Below are 6,000 nucleotides of genomic sequence, written 5' to 3' on the forward strand. Positions count from 1 at the left end.
TTGATCTGATCGAGGAGGTGAATACCTTTCCAATGATTTTCTGACATATCTTGGAGAGAATGAGATTCTCTCTCAGTGGACTCCTCCTGAAACATCACTGTATAATGGTGTGTCTGAAAGGAGGAATCAGACCTTGTTGGACATGGTTCGATCCATGATGGGGTTTACTGGTCTGTCGATCTCCCTCTGGGGATATGCACTCGAATCGGCTTGTTACCTTCTAAATAGAATTTCAAGTAAGTCTGTAACCAAAACGTCATATGAGATATGGATAGGACGTAAGCCAGTACTCTCACACCTTAGGGTTTGGGGGTGTCAGGCTTATGTTAAACGTTTAATTACGGACAAGCTTGGACCTAGGTCTGACAAGTGTAATTTCATAGGGTACCCAAAAGAGACCAAAGGGTATTATTTTTACCTAGCTGATGAGCAAAAGGTGTTTGTCAGCCTTAAGGTAATCTTTTTAGAAAAGAAATTTCTTGGTGAAGGGACTGTTGCCTCTAAGGTCGAACTTGAGGAAGTTCGGCAGGTGAAAAAATCGACACAAGTAGCTGAATCTGAACCGAATTTGGTTAGATCAGATCCGGAGCCCATTGTTCCTGTATCCTTAAGGCGATCTGGTAGAGTACCATGTCAACCAGATAGATACTCTGATTTTTTGATCCGGGATGGCGATCCTGTCGAACTTGATGAAAACGATGAGGATCCGATCACCTACATAGATGCAATGCAGAGACCTAACTCTGAGAAATAGCTAGAGGCCATGAAATCCAAAATAGAGTCCATGAAGGTCAACGATGTGTGGACATTGGTTGACCCACCCGAAGGAGTAAAATCCATAGGGTGTAAGTGGGTCTTCAAGAGGAAGAGGAGCGCAGACAGAATGGTGAAAACCTATAAAGCCCATCTGGTTGTCAAGGGATATCATCAATGTTATGGTATAGACTATGACGAGATGTTTTCTCCTATGGCAATGCTCAAATCCATTCGGATTATGCTTGCGATAGCTGTCCATCTGGACTATGAAATCTGGCAGATGGATGTGAAAATAGCTTTTCTGAACGGAGAGCTGGACGAAGAGGTGTATATGATACAACCTGAAAGGTTCACATCCACAGAAGAGTCTAAGGTGTGCAGGCTACAAAGGTCCATTTATGGATTTAAGCAGGTATCTTGGAGTTGGAACATACGTTTTGATAAGACGATCAAGATGTATGGCTTCGTTAAGAATGGAGAAGAACCCTGCATTTATAAGTGGGCTAATGGTCCAGTAGTGGTACTTTTTGTATTGTATATGGATGACATTCTCTTAATCGAAAATGATGTCCCTGCATTACAGGGAATAAAGATTTGGCTGTCGTCACAGTTCTCCATGAAGGATCTGGGAGAAGCTTCCTATATCCTAGGGATGAGGATCTATAGGGATAGATCTAAAAGGTTGCTTGGCTTATCCCAGTCCACGTACATTGATACTATGCTGAAAAAGGTTCAGCATGGAGAATTCCAAGAAAGGCTATCTATCGATAGGCCATAGAATTTCTCTCTCAAAGAGGGATTGTCCGACAACACCTCAAGAGAGAGAGCGTATGGGTAGAATTCCATATGCTTCAGTAGTGGGATCTATCATGTACGCCATGACATGTACACGACCAGATGTGGCATACTCACTAGGGGTAGTGAGTAGATACCAATCTGATCTAGGAGAGAATCACTGGAAGGTTGTTAAAATCATTCTGAAGTATTTAAGAAATACTAAGGACCAGTGGCTTGTTTATGGTGAATCAGACTTGAGACATAGGGTTTACAGACTCTAATTTCCAGTCTGATCACGATGACAGCAAGAGTGTATCGAAATTTATTTTTACCCTTAATGGTGGGACTGTCTACTGGAAGAGTTCCAAGCAGCACACTATAGCTGATTCAGTTTGCGAGACGGAGTATGTCGCTACATCAGATGTTGCCAAAGAAGCGGTGTGGCTGAGAAAATTCATCATCGAGCTCAGAGTGGCACCCTCTCTTGTTGGTCCAGTTCTGCTCTACTGTGACAGCTCTGGAGCCATTACTCAGGCGAAGGAACCAAAGGCACACCAGCGGACGAAGCATATTCTGCGCCACTACCATCTCATCCGAAAAATTATGGATCGAGGTGACATCGACCTTCAGAAGATCGACGAAAAGGAGAATCTGACCGACCCATTCACTAAAGTCATTGCGGTGAAGGAGTTCGACGACTTCAAGTCGAATATGGGTATTAGATACTGCACCGATTGGCTTTAGGCCAAGTGGGAGATTGTTGGGAATAGTATCCCATTGCCAATCGTCAGTCTGTTGACGGTTGTGCTCCTTTTGTATTAGTATATAAATTATAAATAAATAAAAATTATTTTAGTATTTTTTATCATAAATTATTTCATCTTCTAATGAACTCCTGTGTTGTGGTGAAGTCTTTAGGACTATTTAGACTCGACAAAAGAGGATTTGTCGTTTAGTCCTTAAACCTGTTCACGATCAAATGATACGTTGTAATCAAGGACAATAATGTTTATCAAGCATAGGTCGTTGTGTACCATATGGGTTGGTTGTTCTCTTAACCAAGGAGTGTGGAGACACTGGTATGGCATACAGGTGAGATGTAAGGGTACATCTGCACTGAACGTGACCGCCTCCGAAGCTATTTCTACTGTCAAGATTTGCTCCGATGAGATATGGATATAACTGTCCCTCCGATCCGAGACCTCCACGGTGACTTGCAAGTAACTCACTACACTTAGGCACTGGACTACCTGAATTTCTAATTCAGTGACGGAAGGCTGCTGGGTGTAGTCAAGTACTTGACTTGTCGGTGCGTGTGTCAAGATGGGATTGACCACTCCAGTTCAGGAGCTGTGTACAGTCGTGTTTTAATTTAGCAAAATCTTGATCAGGGTAGTCCTAGTGAGGAGTCACAGGACTGTTTGAGTTGAGCACGATTCGGATGATCTGATCAGGGTTGACAGTTTAACCCTGAGTCGTCCTAAACACAGGGGTCAAAAGGGATGAATTATACAGTAACCATATTCATGTAGGTTTTGAGTATTGTGATTGTGACTATTTGACCTATCCAGATGTCGGGTACCATTGCTAGATGGTCACTTCGATTAGTACAGGAATTGATTCCCGTGCTACCGGCTTAGGTTCGAACCTGCAGGGTCATACACATTAGAAGTTCCCATCTGATCTGATGGCTGATGAAGAGTCCTAATATTCGTGGGCTATGAGTCCTACATGTCTCGAACTATGTGATCGAGAATTAGGATTCTGTGATCACGAGTTGCACACATTTTGGATACCGGGATCAAGAGTCCCACTGGTTTGGGACTTTTTGATCAGGATTTGATATCGATGAATTCTGATGTCCAATTGCCCATCAAATTTGGACTCAATATTTATGAGATGTTTAATTAGTGATTTGATCACTGATTAACTCAATTTGATTGAGTAATTATTTTTAGATCAAGTCCAATTGAATTGGATTCAGTTGGGTTTGACCCGATTAGGTTAAGAGTTGACCTAATCATCGAGATGGTTTGGTCCCTGATTTGATCAGGGATTGGGCTTAGTCAATTTCTGATTTGATTAGGATTTTATTGAACCTAATTAAGTCTAATTAAGTTGGATTTAAATTAGTCTAATTGGGTCTAGCTTATTTGAATTAAATTGGTTCAATTAGGTTAGTTTAAAATGAGAAACCACCTTGACCCAAACTCCCTGCGCCACCTCACTTCTTCTGCGCCCATTTGTATTCACGAGAAGAAACTTCTCTTGAATTTTCTCCCATGCAAAGGCCATCCCACACCCATCCTTTCTGCACCAAATGGATAGATAAAGATGATTGGTTGGCCATTCAAATTCAAATGAAGTTTGAATTTGAATGGGCAACCAACCAACTCCATGCGCCCCCTCTTATCTTGTGCGCCACTTTATTTACATGAGAAAGAGTTTCTCGTGTAAACTCTCTACGTACAAATGAAGCCATGCCCCTTCTCTTCTCATGCCCAAGTGGATAGGGATGAGTTGGTTTGCATTTGAATTCAAATTCAATTTGAATTCAAATGTGCAACCACTTATCTTTATCCTCTCACGCAGATAAGACACGTCTTGCATTATTTTAAAAAGAGGAGAAAGGTGGGGCGTGCGTAAGAAAATTTTTGAGAGATAGCTTGGAGCGTGAGAAAGTCTTGTGCGTGAGGTGAAGGTCCAAAACCTTCCGAGAGAAAAAGAAAGAAAAGAAATAAAAGTGGGCGCACGATTTTTAGTGTGTTCCCTAGGGTTTCGGCCTGGGGTTCGGGAAGTGAGTTAGTGAGCTACGAGTGTTGTGAGCCCACCAAATTCAAGGGAGAGCATCAACTACCTCTCAAACATATTTGCTGATGATCTGGAGTATCTGTGGAATCGACAGACATCGATCGAAGGAGTTCAATCAGCATCAGTCGTCGAAAGGACTCTACAACGAGCTAGCACTCGTGTGGAGCCGATAAGATTGAAAGCTTCGTGTGGATGATCTATAGATGCTTGATATATTATGTGGCTATGTTGCGATGATCAAACCCTTCCGACGGTGATCAGATTGCGGCGATCGACTATCCGCACAAAGATATTGTGTTCTGAACACAGAACAGTAAATTATTTACTGTTCAAATTTGAATTTTAAATTTAAATACATGCATGCTATATATCATATTTAGATCTTAGTATAGGATAAACACATATTAATTAATTAGATTAATTAATAATTTTTACTGTAAAATAGTAATTTTGAAAAAGTTTTAAAATTAACATTTTATCCCTGCACTAAAAAAATTTCACTTAAGGAGAATCAAATTCAAAGCCAGTAGAGGCACCATTAAGGAGATCTGATAGAGTACCGCATCAGCCGGATAGATACTATAATTTTTTGATCTGGGATGGTGACCCCATCAAACTTGATGAGAATGATGAGGATCCGATCACCTATATAGAATCCATGCAAAGGTCCGACTTCCAAATTGGCTTAAGGCTATGAAGTTCGAGATGGAGTCCATGGAGATCAATAGTATATGGACACTAGTTGATCCATCCAAAAAGATAAAATCCATAGGATGCAAGTAGATTTTAAAGAGAAAAAGAAGAGCAGACGGAAAGGTAGAGATCTATAAAGCCCATCTAGTTGTCGTTGCTGTCAGCATTATGATATTGACTATGATGAGGCATTCTCTCCTGTGATAATACTCATGTCCATCCAGATTATGCTTGCTATAGCTGCACACTTGGATTATGAGATCTGGCAAATGGATGTCAAAACTACTTCTCTTAACAGGAAGTTGGAAGAAGAGGTGTATATGATACAGTCTGAAGAATTCACATCTACAGATGAGTCTAAGGTGTACAAGCTGAATAGGTCCATTGATAGACTTAAACAGGAGTCTAGGAGTTAGAACATACATTTTAATAAGGTGATTAAAATGTATGGCTTTGTTAGGAATGGAGAAGAGCTTTGTGTCTATAAGTAGACTGTCGATTCTATAGTCATCTTTCTTGTACTGTATATAGATGACATACTGTTAATAGAAAATGATATTCCAATTTTACAGAGTGTGAAGCTATGGTTATCATCATAGTTCTCCATGAAAGATTTGAGAGAAGCATCCTACATCTTAAGGATGAAGATCTATAGGGATAGATCTAGAAGGTTGCTTGGACTAATTCAATCCACGTACATTGATACCAGGTTGAAGTGGTTCAACATGAAAAAATTCAAGAAAGGCTATCTTTCGATGGGCCATAGAATTACTCTCTCTAAGAAGAATTATTCGACAAACTTTCAGGAGAGAGAGAGCATATCAGTAGAATACCATATACTTTGACAATGAGATCTATCATGTACGCCATGACGTGTACGAGGCCAGATATGACCTATTCACTAGGGGTAGTAAATAGATACCAGTCTGATCCAGGACAAAACTATTGAAAGGTTGTGAAGAC

The sequence above is a fragment of the Elaeis guineensis genome, chromosome 9 (assembly GCF_000442705.2).
Source record: "Elaeis guineensis isolate ETL-2024a chromosome 9, EG11, whole genome shotgun sequence".
In the NCBI taxonomy this organism is placed as follows: domain Eukaryota; kingdom Viridiplantae; phylum Streptophyta; class Magnoliopsida; order Arecales; family Arecaceae; genus Elaeis; species Elaeis guineensis.